Genomic DNA, 15,949 nt, shown 5'->3' on the forward strand with positions numbered 1-15,949 from the left:
ATAAGCATCACAGATACTTCAACCCTGTATGTATATTGTTTCCAAATTTAGGACAGCAACCAGTTTACTATTTCCAACCTACAAATAAGCTCCAAAAATGAGCATTTAACACTCCAATATCATGCTCAAATGTATGATAATAAGGGCATATACATTGCTAGGATGAAAGCCACCAGTGCCTTGGAATCACTTGATGTTTACTGTAGTAAATAGCCAATCTGCACATGTCTGTGCTGGATATCTCAAAAGCTGTGAGAAATTTTTAAAAATATTCTTCTTCAAAGTTATAGACCACATCGAAATGGTAAAAAATAGCGGGCCAATTCTCCAAAAACCATTTCTGTAGTAAGATATAGCTTCTGCAAAAAACAAGCTACAGTCATAGTCTCCTTTGATGACATTTTCTTCAGATATGATGCCTTGATGTCAAATGACCACTGCCAAGCCTTCAAGCTTCAGGCATTCAAGCTCTGATACCATGTTGGAAGAGAGGGAGAGAGACAGAGTGGAGAGGAAGATGAGTCTTAGCTCATTGTTGTTCTTCTTCCATTATTCTTCCATCATACTAACTGAAAAAGACTTACACACATAGGTATGAGGAACCAAGACTAATTGTCATTAAGTCACTAACTACACCGACTTATTGAATATCACACACATGTACAGCTCTATCCAGCTAATGTCGATCATACACATAAAGATAGACTGACTGAAGAGTAACAGGAGCTTGATATTCTAACAAGATGCTTAATGGACTATTTGTCATGACCAGAGTAGTGTCTTGAGAGTGTATTGAATCTACTTGAAGGGGATGGTATCCTAAGATATGCATAGTTGCCTTAATTTTTATTGACTCTTGAAAAGTTCCCTCGGGGAAGGTTATGCTCATATTAGGCAAGTGTTATTACATCGATAGACCATCTCCATGTTTTCATCACAAAATATAATTAAACCTAATAACACACTGTTTGATACACTAGCTAAAGATCAAGTGGTAAAAGGTTACTACGGGGGCAAGGTTTGTTCCTAGAACAATTTGAGGGCTAGGGAGACTCAAGACACTCTCATGTTGGGCCTAGGATGGAGATAGAAGCCTCCATGGACTAACATCTATGGATATCAAGAGAAATAATTCCACATATAAGTGAATTATAATATGTACGAGGCTATTACCTTGAGGCATAGGACCTTGGAGAAGGTATGGATTTACACTTATGCTTGCAACTATTTTCCAAAGGATTGTGTGATACATTTCTTGTGCCTCTCACTTAAGCTATGTAAATGGACCTACACTAAACAATTAACTAAGGAATATACTTTTAGTTGTCGACATTAATTGTGCTAGGATCCTAACTAGATAACTAAAGAATGCTTCAATGGGTGCATAAGTGTGTCTTAGACCCCATCACAACACCATTTTTAAGGGATCTATGTGAGCTCGAGGGATTCACTATATGTAAACTATCTATATCATGTGTGTTTAAGGCCTATTAAAAACTACCCTTATTTGTAAATACTTTCTACATAAAACACATCCCTTTTCTTTTCCATCTGTGAATAACCCCTTTATATGTTATCTTTCTATGTAAAAAATGTGTAAATATAGTACTTTTTAAATCCCTTATTTTGAATCCACATGATATGATTATGTATTTTTTAGTATCCCCCCCCCCCAGGGTGTGAGACTATGCCTTATGGGCAAAGGGGTTAATTTTTTACTCCCCTCCTTTCTCCCTCTCATTAAAACAAGTGTAGTGCTTGCCCACCGTCTAGAGTTTTGATCATTCACACAAAGTGGCCTTCTTAACTCGATGCTAGATTGTTATTATGAGACTATAAATGAGTCATTAGGTAGCCAAGTCAATCAACTCATGGTTTAAGTTGAGCACTTTGTCTACAAGGTAGACCCAAAAGCAATCTAATCCACTAAGCCCACACATTCCATGGGATCTGAGTGCAATCTCTTAGAACTTGCAATTGGGTGACTACCAAACATCACTCCTTGGTTATTCATGTGGACATGTCTCACTTGGTATCTAAGTGAAAAGTAGTGATTTTCAATGCATATATATTGCCCAATGTTTAGATTTCTAAATATGTGATCAACTAACGAAGAGTTTTTGTTGAGACTCAAACTTAGAGTTACCTCAATTGCCATCTGCCTCCTATGACCACCAATGTTGAGCCATAAGAGATGAAATTTCTACACTAAAACAAGTAAATCCTATCGAGTTCAATAACAAGGGTAAAGGTGGAATTTTGCACTAAAGCATGGATAAAGTCTATCAAAGACTATTTTTTAGTTCTATGGACGAGTATCCCTAATCCAGCAATGATAGCTAAACTCAATTTAATTAGAGAAAATTGCTTATGTTAGATCTAGTTGTATAAAGATAGTGATACCTCCAAAGTTGTTATTATCTAGAATGAGATTAAGAATGTCATACGAAGGAGATATCTATTCCTATATACAAATTCATGAAGATGAATGAGTTTTTTTATTTGAAGCAGCAAAACCTATCTCTTGAAGTGTATCACTCATGTTTCATTTACTCTTAAGGAATATGCGTCGATCACAATACTACAAACGATCTATCAGGACATGAATGCTCCTTTGAATGCTCAACTCATTGCAATGCGACCCATGGGCTTGAAAAATAATCTCATTTGGGCCAAACCTCTAATATCATCTTGTTGAAGACAACTATTCTTGGGAAGGTATTGGGGGGGACTACAATACCTAGAAGGACCAAGGGAGGAGATATCACAAATGCGGTGAATTAGAGTACATCTGAAAGAGATGTCCCAATTGTTGATGCTTCCATGTGATGAGCTAAGGTGTATCTAAGCTAATTTCCCTAGGATTGGTCAAGAAGATGAGGAGTTACTAAGGAAGCAGAGTTGCTTAAGTATAACAAGTGGTATACCTCAAGATCCAAATGAAGAGCTAGACCCCACATCAACTTCCCAAGATGTATAATTTTCCTTAATACTATAAGGCTTATATATGTAATGAGACTTACTCATGTAATAGCTATCGAGCTAGTAACTTGTAATAAACTTCACCTTGTATTACTTGGATTATCTTGGTATTTTGAATACTTGTATATAATCAAAGTGCACATGAAGAGCATAGTGGACCCTAATCCATAGCACCTAAAGGCTCATATATTAATATGTCTTTGAAAATAGATCATGCCCAATTTCTCTCAAGATGAGGGCATCTCAATTCCTCTAGGATGAGAGGACCTAAGCCAAACTTATTTTATCCCATAAACTTGACTCTTATTTTTAATCTATCTTAACCAATTACAATAGCCTATGATTTGGTTTTACTACTTGTATAACTTTGTTACAATCGTCTTCTACCCAAAAATTCATAGTGTTTTTGACTTGCATGACAAAAACACCCATAAAAATAATAAAATATTCCGTTACAAAAGAATATGCATTGTTGGAACCATCTCACATCCTAGTCTTAGCCCATATTCAATCCCTAACTTGCCCCCAAGCTGAAAAATACCACCCTATACTATAGGTTTGTGTAATGTGTCCATTAGGCAATAAACAATGTGAGTTTTGAAACAAATTAATCAATATGTGAAAATTTTTAAATAAGTAATTTTATCAATGCTTAACACATTTGCTAATTTACACATTGTTAAAGCAAGAGGAATTGATAAAGTTTAACCAGTAACGTTTAAAAACGCATAAACTTGCACATTTTAAAATGGTCCATTAAGCATTGAAACAAGAAAAAATTAATGGCATAAATGTACTTTCTCAAAAAAATAGCCACTATAGAATTTTATGATAGCTTAATCTAACACCGAGAATACACTAGGCCTTACTTGCAAGAAGCAGGGAGGAAAAGTGCTTTTAGAACAAAAACACAATGGAAGAAGGAAAAATAATTTAGAGTGGTAATATAAATTTGAATATTATTGTGGCAAAAATAGGAAGGCTAGGAGAAAGCCACGAACAATAAGTCTAATGGAAAAATTAGGTGCTTTTTAAAAAAGCAAGAGAGAAAAGTATAGCATGCTCTCCTTCCCCAAACATCCATTTAAACCTTCCGTATTTGGCAAAAAACCAAGCATTTCAATCAATAGAAGAGGCCTTCAGGCCTTGGAGAATCTTAATCTTCAAAATGTGAGGATTTTAGCCATGCAAGCCATTGTTCGTAAAGTGCCATGTGCTAAAAGAGATCTCCTTTGACATGTCCAAAAAATAGTGTCTATTTGCTACCCCCAAACTTCATCTCTAGTAAACAATAATTATTACATCATTTCTAGAGTCTCTTCACACTGTTAAAATTCATGTGTGTTGTTGTATTCCTACTCTATCTATAGCATGGTAGATATGTGTTTTAGAGGTTGTTTGTGTGCGTTCATGAAGGCCCCACACCAACCAAAAGCTACAGTGATTCCATCAAATGGTAGATGGCCCAGCACTAACAATCAGGTTTGGGTAAATTATGGTTATTAAAAAGATTCAAAAATCCTTCTTTACCTTTCTCACGTTTTTCTATTCAAATTTACACAATGGTCATATGTATGGTCATGAGATTTAAAGAAAAGAATTCGAAATAGAGAAAAGAGACACATAGACTTGTTGATTTGGATTTATAAATTAAATTAGTTATAAATTAATTAAATAATAAATCAATGAATATTAAAATTATTTTTAGAATCATCTTTACTTTTTAATACTGTAACACAAAAATAAGAACGGCATTTTCTATGGAGTGCATGTTTAAAAGTGTCCAAAAAATTTATTTATGGTTATGGTCGCTTTTGTATTCAAGATATGATGGATTATTTTATCTTATAGTTTTGTGCTTGTTACATGAGAATGTTGTAACCTTGACAACTTAGGTGGTACATGAATGACTTTTGGCCGCAAAATAAATCACACATGGGAATCCATTCATGTCCAAATTTCCTACTCTAATATGAGTTTTGGATGATCCATTGGATGAGCGACTTAAACTAGTCAAGTTATACCTTTTGTTTGTGCTAGTTATGATGAACGGTCTTTGGCAATTAACAACAAACTAATACCTAAAATGTTGTAGGCCTATGGCAAGTACTGCAGATAGTGCCATGTGAAAGGGTGACTATAGTATGAAGAATGTCTATGCTTGGAACTAGATGCTAGAGGTTACTCCTAAGAGCTTGTTAAATAAGCTAGTTGCTATACCCAAAAGAAATTACCATCTTACAAGAATGAAAATCCTAATTGATTCTATGAATAGATTATTTATGAACAAGTGTATTGAATGACTATAGCATGACCTTGAGGGGTTGAGATTCCTTGTGGGGACTGAGATGACATGCTAAAGTTGGGATCCTTGTAGGGATTATAAGAAAGAGAACCATTACTTCTTTTGTAAGAACTTGTGAGATGTGCTTGGATATGAATCCTCATGAAGTCTTGTATGTGAGTCCACATGAAGACATGGAAATTCACCTTGGACTATTGAAATCGCTTGAGAAACATAAGTTAGTTAGACTTTAGAAGTTTGATAATCCTTGATAGGACAACATCCAATAAGAACATTTTAGTTAGAAGTGTCCATTGGACGATTTTGATCACACTTAAAATTGATGTGGGGTATTCATAAAAGTATATAAACTGCTTGCAAATGCTTGTGACCCTCCCCCCCACATGAAGTCCCATCCGACTACCTTACTTTTGGAGCATATATCTCTCCCATACCAACTTAGATTGTGACCACGCTTGGTAGGGTTGTTTATCAAGTCCTATAATACCCTTAGGGCATGCTATATGCCATCAATGGTCCCTCATTTAGTACTAGATGTCACCCTATTAAAACTACCTTACTAAGGCCATGGGGTCAATTCTAACTCCTACAATTGTTTGTTTGTTCATAGCCCCCCTTTTTTGCAATTCATGAGGTAAGATATTTATTGCGAGGAAGGGATATATCAAGCTATAAATCTCTTTTTAAACTATCAAAGCGTCTCATAGTTTAGTACTTATCTCGTATAAGTATAAGCTAAGTTATGACATCCTTGACAAGGTACAAGTCCTCAAGTAGTTAGGTGCTTAATTCAAGATCCAAAACAAATACTCTTGTACATCATTCCCATGCTAATGCCAATCATAGCTTATCATTTTTCACAATAGCATGATTCTAGATTTCAAGCATATGCCTCATCTATGCCTTAAATCTTTTTTTGACTTATGATACATGGGCAACAGGGGGGCACAACCTTGATGGGCTCGATTATAGTTATCATGCTCCCTTGTGTCCACTAGTCGTAGACGCTTTGGTAGCTCCACATATGATAACCAATAACTCTACATATTTTTGAACACCTACCAAAACAAATTCTAGGATTATAACACTGAAACGACTCACCAATTGATTCTAATCTCACCTCTAAAACATGGCTGAAATAAAGTAGTTATTTTGGGGGGCAATATATGGGAATATACTAATAGTGGTCGAGCATGGTACTGATACGATAGAGGGGCTATTTTGGGGCTGATTTAGGGGGTATTTTCCACACTAACCTTTGTTGTAAATAGAGCAAAAATGGGTATTGAAATAGCCTAAAAAGGAGGCACCTAGCTTCCTAATAGATGGCTATCAAACCTCTATAATCGGGTGGTGTTTTTGAGCTACAAAGCAAGAAGGGCTAAATATGGGTTCAAGGAGGGTATGTGCTAGTTCTAATAGCACATACTCTTCTCTCAATGCTTATATTCATCCATGGGAGCTTCAAACCTCTTAATTAGAGGTGGCAAGTCCCCCTCTTTAGCCCTCTACATTAGTTCACATTAATTAAGATCACTCCTTTTCAACAATGGAGGGTTGTAATTGGCCCAAAGTCATAGTTTGCTACCGTAATGACTTGTTAATAGCTTGCTTTGGCATTTCACATTGCTCCAAATTAGAGTGAAGTGATCAATAATGCTTTTGATTAGTTGAAGTATACTTGGGAGTACTAGAGACACCCAAACATAGGTTGAAGAGAGAAAAAACTCTAGTAGTAGCAACCATGGGGGAAAAAGTTTGTGCCAGTTTGTGATGACTATATACTCACATCTTTTTTCATCAAATTTAGGCTCTATAAATCTTACAACACTTGTCTAATATTAGTCAATATTTTTGTCTGTATTTTACCTCTTCCTTCTCATATACTAAGGTTTCAAATGTTTTAATTTTCTTTTATAAGGTTTTGAACTTGTGTGGATTGTTTTGAAACACTTGTAGGTGTGAATAATTTATTCTTATTACAAGTATGTTTGTCAAGCAAGTTAAGAACACTAAATTTTTGGGTACTATTGCAACAAAGTTGTATATGAAGTAAAATAAATTCACAACCTATTATAATCGGTAAAGGTGGATTAAAAGTTAGTTAAGTTTAGGGAATAAAATAAGTTTGGGTTCAAGTATGTTACACCAATAGGCATGTCCATATCAAGTGTAGGATAACTTTTTGGCACTCCTTTTAGTCTAAGACTCATGCACATTAGTGTGCAAGTGCACCATCTTTAGAGCATAGCAACCTAGGTCATGCAATTTTGATGTATTCACATATTTTGCCTACAATGTTACTTATCCATAAACAATCAAGGTGTCGCCATTTCAATCTTTGTATAGACAAGAATATCGCACATCCTTGACATTTTTAGACCCCATTCTCAAGGTGGAAGCATCCAAAGAAGCCATGGTTGATGAAATGGACCAATAAATTCAAGCTATTCAACATGACATCAAAGTTGCCCATGATTTGCAAAAATCCTAAGTGGACTTGAAGGATATATGGATATGTAAAGAAGGGGAGATGGGTTTTCCTGAGGGTGAGACCCGAAAAGAGCTCATTATCCTAGTCCAATGTAGTGTGGACCTTATGAAGTCACTAAGATAATAGGAAAACAAGTTTACAAGCTCAAATTGCCACCCCATCTCAAGGTCCATAATACATGCCATGTAAGACTAGTCAAACCCTATGTACCTAATCTCGAATATGTACTTCATTATGAGAATATAGTTGTGCCTACCCAAGGGATTTTGAAAATACAACTTGAGAATATCCTTGAGACAAAGAAAAATCCTCTAAGGATTTGGCACATAAGAGAACACCTTGTACAATGGAAAGATTATCTCAAAGAGGATATATCACTTGGGTTGACAAGGCAACTCTTATACAAAAACACCCCTAGTTTCTCTCAAGATGAGGACATCTCGATTTCTCTTGGGGGGGGGGGGGGGGGGGGGGGGGGATGGTGTGTGTGTGTGTGTGTGTGTAGAAAAGGGGGGAGGGGAGGAAGGGGGGGAAGGGGGGTGATGCACTTGCACTCAATCAGTCACTCGACATGGCACAAAAAGGTAACATGATATGTAAGAGCAAGGTATACTCTTATATTATTCAATGAAAGAAATAGTACAACATTGGCACATCCTAGGACTATACCCTCGTGATGCTGCACATATGAGGGTTTACCACTAAGTATAGGGAATCACACACAGAGGGGAAACCAAGCAGGGTTTAAAGTCACTACTACTCCCTATATAGGTGTTTCTGGTACCAATGCCGTGGTATAGCTACAAAGCCCTCACACTCACCCCCACACAATGGATTGATGTCCTCAATAATCTAAGGGTAGAGCTTATTCACTCATTCTGGGGTCTTAGCACAGCTTCTTCTAATAAGCTAGCGAGTGTCTACCGGTCTAGGACTTGATGCATTAGTGGGGTCTTCATGCAGCCTTTACTATCATGCTAGCCAGTGTCTACTGCACTAGGGCTTGGGGGTCTTAACACAGCTCTTCCTATCAAGTTGGTCAGTGTCTACCCATCTAAACTCCTTTGTTTCTTGTTTTGCTATTGGTTCCATGACAATATTACACCCTCAACTCAATTACATTTCAAGAGTGGAGGCATTACCAAGCCTATGGTAAGTCAAGTGATGACTCAAGGTGCATTGGAAGAATTGTTGGTATTTTCCTTGAGCTAGGTGGTGAAGGCCTCATTGCCACATTCACAGGCCTTCGCTTCCGAAATCCAAGTGGCTTCTTTGAGAGGACGCTCTTTTCACTTGGTGAGGTACTTGGGGTACCCTTTGTGTTCCCGGCATCGAAGAAATGCTTCTACTTCAAAGGGGCCATTGGAGTGAAGTAGTGGAACATGCCACCCCCATTGGTTGTCAGATAGAACCTACGCAGAAGGCGTGCATGGAATGCATTATGGATGCAAATGCTTTCTGGCAGGTCGAGCTTGTATGTCACTTCATTTAGGACCTGAGTGATGCAGTAGGGTCCATAGTAACTTTGATTGAATTTGGGGCTTGTATTCTTTGGGAGGAACATATGCTTGGAGTTGATGAGGACCATGTCTCATTTGGTGAAGAGGCAAAGGATACCACGTTACATTTCTTATTGGCATGTTCGGTCATGGTGATTTTTCTCTTTTCCAAACTCTACTTAGCGGCTTCATTTCGATCTCTCCATTTCTTCAAGAATTCTTCTACATCCTGATCTTCAGCTTTAGTAGCTTCTGAGACTAAGGCTAGGGGTGTGATGATTTCTTTCCCTGTGGCTAACTCAAAGGGTGTGTAACCTATTTATTCATTGGATTGAGCTATTATAGTGAAACTCAAGTACATCAAGGTATAAGGTCCAATCTTTTTGGTCCACCAGGGCATAGCTCCTAACATAGTCTTTGATACCTTGGTTCACTCTCTCTGTCTGCCCATCTATCTTAGGGTGGAAGGATAATGAGAATCTCAACTATGTTTCTAGAGTCTTAAAGAGTTCCTTTCACATGTCACTCATGAATCTCCCATCTCTATCTAAAATGATGGCTAAGATTAAGCCATGCAGCTTGAACATGTGTGAAGAAAAGGTGGGCTACCTCCTTGGCATTCAATGGTGGCTTAGCAGGTATGAAGTGAGCTTCCACCACTACAAATATGATAGTATAACCATGGGATTTTGGGAGTTTCACAATAAAATCCATGCTAATGACATGACATGTCCAGCTAGTTATTGGCATTGATTGATGTAATCCTACTAGCTTGGAGCATGGTGCTTTCAGTAGTTGGCAAGTAGGACAATTCTTGACATTGTCTATGACTTCTTCCTTCATAATCGACCAAATGAACTGTTTCCAAAGTGCTTCAAGTGTCTTGCTTTGTCCCTTATGCCCCCCTAATTTCCCATCATGCACTTCATGTAGTATGACCTTTTTCAGCTCCACAATGTTGGGAATACAAGCATATATTCTCCCACCATGTCCACAGAATTCCCTCCTCTAGGGTATACATGCCATGAGGCATTCTTTCAGCTCTCACTTCTTCTATAATCTTGTGCATTTCTTGGTCGTGTTCCAAAGCCTCTTTCACTAACTCAAGGAAGTTTCTATTAACCACACTGAGATGACTTTCAAATCGACCTTTCGACTTAAAGCATTTTTTATTTTGTTGGTGGAGTTTGATCTCCAAGTCTAACTTGGCTAGGAAGTCAAGTCATCAAGCTTGTTTGGCAGACAACTTGAGCTAGGACTGGAAGTATTTGAGTGGTTTGTTGTCTATGAATACAACTATGTGTTTGTCTTGTACATAATGCTTCCATTTTCTAAGATAGTGAATCACTGTTAGCATTTTCTTCTCATGTGTGCTCCATCTGGTTTCTATATCTGTCAACTTCTTGGATTCATAAGCTATGGGGTGTCCATCTTGCATCAACACTCCCCCAATGCCATAATCCGATGCATCTGTAGAGATTTCAAAGGGTTTGGTAAAGTTTGGCACTTTGAGTACTGGGGTTTGACTCATACATTTTTTCATCAGCTCGAAAGCGGCTTGTTGCTCACTTCCCCATGTGAAATTTCCATCTCCTTTGGTGAGGCGAAATAGTGGAGCAATTACCATACCATAATCCTTGATGAATCTTCTACAAAACACTATGAACCCTAGGAATTCCCAAACTTATTTCATGGTCTTTAGCACAAGCCAATTCTTCACCGCTTCTATTTTCTTGGGGTCTACTTTGATATACTTTGATGCCTTCCTTGCCTACAATGAAACCTAGGAATTCTAACTTCTTCACTACAAACTCATGTTTTTCGGGTTTGGTATATAATTTTTGTTGTCTCAGCTTCTCAAAAACTAGGTGTAAGTGTTTATTGTGTTCCCCTAGGGTTTTACTATACACTAGGAGATTGTCTATGTAGATAATGATAAAGACATCTATTTCAGGCCATAATACTCCATCCATTAGGCCACAAAGGTATGTGGCCCATTGCTCATTCCAAACCCTAGGACGAGCTACTCAAGCCTTCCATATCGAGTACGAAAGGCTATTTTGGGAATGTCTTCTTCTACTATACGGATTTGATGGTATCGTGACCCAAGATCTATATGGCTGAAATATTTGGCTCCATGCAGTCTATCTAATAGGTCTTCAACCAAGGGCATGGGATACTTGTTCTTGATCATGATCTTATTAAAAGGGCCCTATAGTCTACACATATTCGAAGTCCCCCATCCTTCTTCCTAACAAATAACATTGGGGCACCGAATGGGGACTTGCTAGGTCGGATGAATCCTTGCTCTTCAAATTGATATAATTGTTTCTTCAACTCCATGAGTCGGTGTAATTCATATGGTAGGGAAATCTAGCTGGTGGGACTACCCTTGGGATTAGCTTGATCTTGTGGTATACCTCTCTTTTGGGTGGTAGACCTTTGGGTAGTTCAGCATCACATCCTCATATTCCTCAAGTATTACTTCCACTTCTCTATTTCCAACCTATGGTATTACTTCCTCGTATTCCTCATATTCCTCAAGTATTACTTCCACTTCTCTGTTGGGCTTCTCGATGATCTCCTGCTCGATGGGTCGAATCATGCATAAATACACCGTGTCTCCCTTCTTCACTGATTTCTCCACTTGCTTGGCAGCACTGCATGTCATGATGCGAGGCCTAATGGGTAACTTGTTGAGCCGATACTTGGGTTGGTGCTCTTGGTTTATTAGGTATTGGCTTCATAGTTTGGCATGAGACTCTACCCTTGCTCTCCTTCATCTACACTTTGATTGATGTCATGCTTAGGAGTTGCATTTTTTCATAGGGTACTCTGATGCCCTCTCCTTGCATATCTAGCATCATTTCATCAACTCATTTTCCAAACATTGCAATGATATACTTGTCATAGAACTCCAGGCCTAAAATGACTTCAAAATCGTCCATGGGTATGACTAGAAAGTTGAGTTTAGCCTTCCATTTACTTGCTTCTACTTGCACTACAAAGACTTGTTTGACTTCCCTGGCTTCTCCTTGTGCAAAGGTTACAATTAGCCCTTCTAGGGCCTTAGACAATTTGAGTCCATGTTTAGCTGCACAATTTGGTGTGATAAAGTTATGGGTGGCTCTTGTGTCTACCATGATTGCTTGATCCCCTTAACTCACTCTTCCCTTGAGGTATAAGTGTTGTACTATTGCTACTTGAGCCACCATGCATTGGGCATGAGCACTAACTGTCCCCACCCTTGGGTGGTCTAGGATCTCTTCACTTCCGCTGGGGATTTCCTGAATGCATGGGGGTTGTGGCTCCTCTCCTCCATAAGCACTAGTGACTGCTACCCTAGACCCACTTGTTAAGGTTGCATCTTTCATGGGGCATCTATTTTGAAAATGGGGTCCCCCGCACTTGAAACATCTAACCCCTCTAGCTGAGGCTTGGGGCCTCCACCATGACGTATTTGATCCAACAGACCCATAAGATGCACTCGAGGTTGATCCATAGTGGTTGTTTCCCCATCGTCCAACTGCTCCTCTTGGCACCAAGGTTGATTGTGATGTAGTTGGGGTTATTCTTGAGAATTGACCCCGAATCTCTAAGATGGGGTCTCTGGGGGGATTGGGTCTCTGAGTTCAAGAGTTAGTGGTGGCAAGGTTGATGTTGAATCTAGCTTGGCTCCCTGGGGCTGTCCTCCTCCCTTCTAGGTCAACTAGTCTTTCAGCCATCCTCATGACCTCAGCTAAATTGGCCGATTCTTGTCTTTCCACATCTCTTCTGGCCCACTCTTGCATGCCAAACAAAAAGCCATGTAACTTTGTGTCAGTGTCCATGTTGGGTAGCTGCAACATCAATGGCCTATACTTGCTAGCATACTCTTTCATCTTTCCTTGTGTTTGCTTGAGATTTCTCCATTCATCTCTAACTTTGAATTTTTCCATCTTCGTGATAAAGTAGTCTTTGAGTTCCTCTTGGAGTTCTTCCTATGAAAAGATAGTGGGTCATGTTCTCAAGTACCACCTAGTAGCGTCCTCCTCTAAGTAGATGGCTATCACTTCTTCCTTCCTGTCTTCATTGATCCTAGCGTACATCAAGTATCTATCTACCTCCACAATCCGTTTCTTCAAAGTCAGCCCGTCTCTCTCTCATTTGTAGTTGGTGGGTTGGGGCATTTTGAACTTGCCATAGTTGTCTTTTAAACTCTCGCTTTCCTCTTCTTCCTTATTATTTTCCCTTTTATCTTTCTTCTTGTCCTTCTTCTTGCTTTCTACTTCAACTACCTTCTCCTTGTCTTTCCTTGTGCCTTGAGCTCTCCTAGATGTTTCCTCTCTAGCTAACCTATCTACCAATCTATCCATCTCTTCTTGTAGTTTATGCCTCTTCTCTTCTTCCTGTTGTTGTATCACCCACTCTCTATAACCCTACTCCACTTCTAGTTTCCTTCTCTTTTCCTCTTCTCCTTCCTTCATTTGCATATTCCTCCAGATTGAGTCCAACAAGCTTGACATGCCCTCCAAGTGCCTCTCTAGGCCAGCTACTTTCACCTCCTGAGCTTCTCTCCATTCTTGACCTCGGCTCTTCTTCCTCTCTTCAACCACTTGATGGGTGTGTTCTCTCTATCATCCTCCATGTTGTTGTGGAAAGTTGCACCTCGGCTATGGTGTTGTCGACACGGAGAAGCTATGTTTCACCTTTGGATGGTGGTTGTGCTGCAAGGAAGCCGTGTCACGTCTTCAGATGTTGACATGTGTTGAGGTTGTCATGTCAGGGTGGAGGGGGTGTCGGGACATGGATCGATGCAATATGAGGCGTCACGACATGGGTGGTCACAACATGATTTCACGGGACTGGATCTCCTCTCGTGCTTTTGTGTGAGCACTTCTTCACTCCGAGCAAGAGTTGCTTTGATACCAAGTGTGATCCCATATATTGACACATGTCATGAGGTAGTTCTTTCTTGCTTCCTAGTGTGTATGTATATGTATGTGTGTGTGTGCACACATACAGATATGTGCGTGATAGGAGGGCCCATTCGAGCATGTATCATGAATTCACAATATGCATGGCATGAGGACCAATGAGGTAATACTCTCCTATCACTCACTGTGTGTATGTGTGTATTCTTCATACATACATCAATGGCAAGGGAGGTCACTAATTGGCATATGCTATGCATATCATGGACTGTTCTTCCCTTATGCATTAATTGTATATTCAATTTTTCGTGTGTATGTGTGTTGTGTTGTGTTACTTGTAGGATATGTGGATTGGTATGTGTCGTGTGTTTGATATATACATATCATGATACCTTTGTCTCATGATGAGAGTGCGTATAGGGCCAAAAAACACAATATTAGTGAGTTTGGGAACTCCCAATTCCCATTTTTTGAATACTAAAAAGGTGGCACCCGGATAACATGCCCATAAGTTTCTCAAAACCATATGATGTGACCTATCATTGGAAAGCACTTGAAAAATGGAATCTATTGAGCTATAGAGCGCTAGATTTGGAGTTCTAGTGTTCAAGTTATGACAAATCCAAAGATTTGACCATGTGTCCCAAACTTATGGAAAATTCCCATATTCCCCAATATGGTGTTAAAAGGTGCTTGTCAAATAGGCATTCAATCATGAGTTCAACAAGTGAGTATCTTTTGACAAGTATGTTGCAATTGACTTGGCACTATGTCGTGAACTTGACATAGAGGTGCCATTTTGATTGTGACACCCTCCCTTTTCCCTTGGATATGGATGGGCACTTGGTCATAAATTCGGCTAGATAGTGTCTTGATGAGTTACACATGAATAAATAAGTGATGGCCATTGGTTTGTATATTAGGTAATATAATGTCATGATACGCTAATTGTTAGGCATGGGCATTTAGGTTGTGTATTCAACCAAAAAATGTCCTAATTTATGTATTTTTTTAATGTAACAATATTCTTGCATAGTTGTGCTTCCATGGTAATGACTTGTTGAATTTATGTTACATTTCCAACATCTAAATGATATCATATAATTATTTAATCCAATTGAGCATATATATAATATCAATTTAACTCAAACTTGATATCATATAATTATATTTTTTAATCAAAGATCATATATCATAAGTTTATATTCAAGTGATGTAACTTAATTTATAATTAATAAGTTGACCTTTGGGTGTCATGCTTATACACTTGTTTTTCTTTATTATAGAGAGTTGGGGATTTGTGGAGATAGTCGTGAACATTACCAAAGCACTCTGCATTTGCTTGATAGAGGCTATGTCATGTAGCACCAAAGAGAAAATATCACTCATTTCAATAGTAGTGATATATCTTTTGTCAACTTTTGCAATCATGCATGTATAGCTATGGATACTATGTTGCAACAGTAAGGGCATTCGCACATAGTAACTAATGAGCTTGGGATCCCAAGAAAAACTTGCATCTTCGTCACACACTACTAGGGAATGCACCTAAAATGCATGAAGATATTAGGGAGTTAGCACCAATGTCTATATCAAAGGAGAAGCTAGCCCTATGGAACACAAAGTGAAGAGAGGAGGTGGCATGCTCAACATAGGAAAAATACTTGTTTGGTGCAACCTCTTTACCAAAGCAACTAAAGAACATTATAGATGTAGCTCTTAATTCTAGTGCCAAAAGGTAGCAAGATGATCTGTC

This window comes from Lygodium microphyllum, chromosome 18 (genome assembly GCF_053477565.2).
Source record: "Lygodium microphyllum isolate KBCC chromosome 18, Lygodium_microphyllum_v1.1.10, whole genome shotgun sequence".
Classification (NCBI taxonomy): Eukaryota; Viridiplantae; Streptophyta; class Polypodiopsida; order Schizaeales; family Lygodiaceae; genus Lygodium; species Lygodium microphyllum.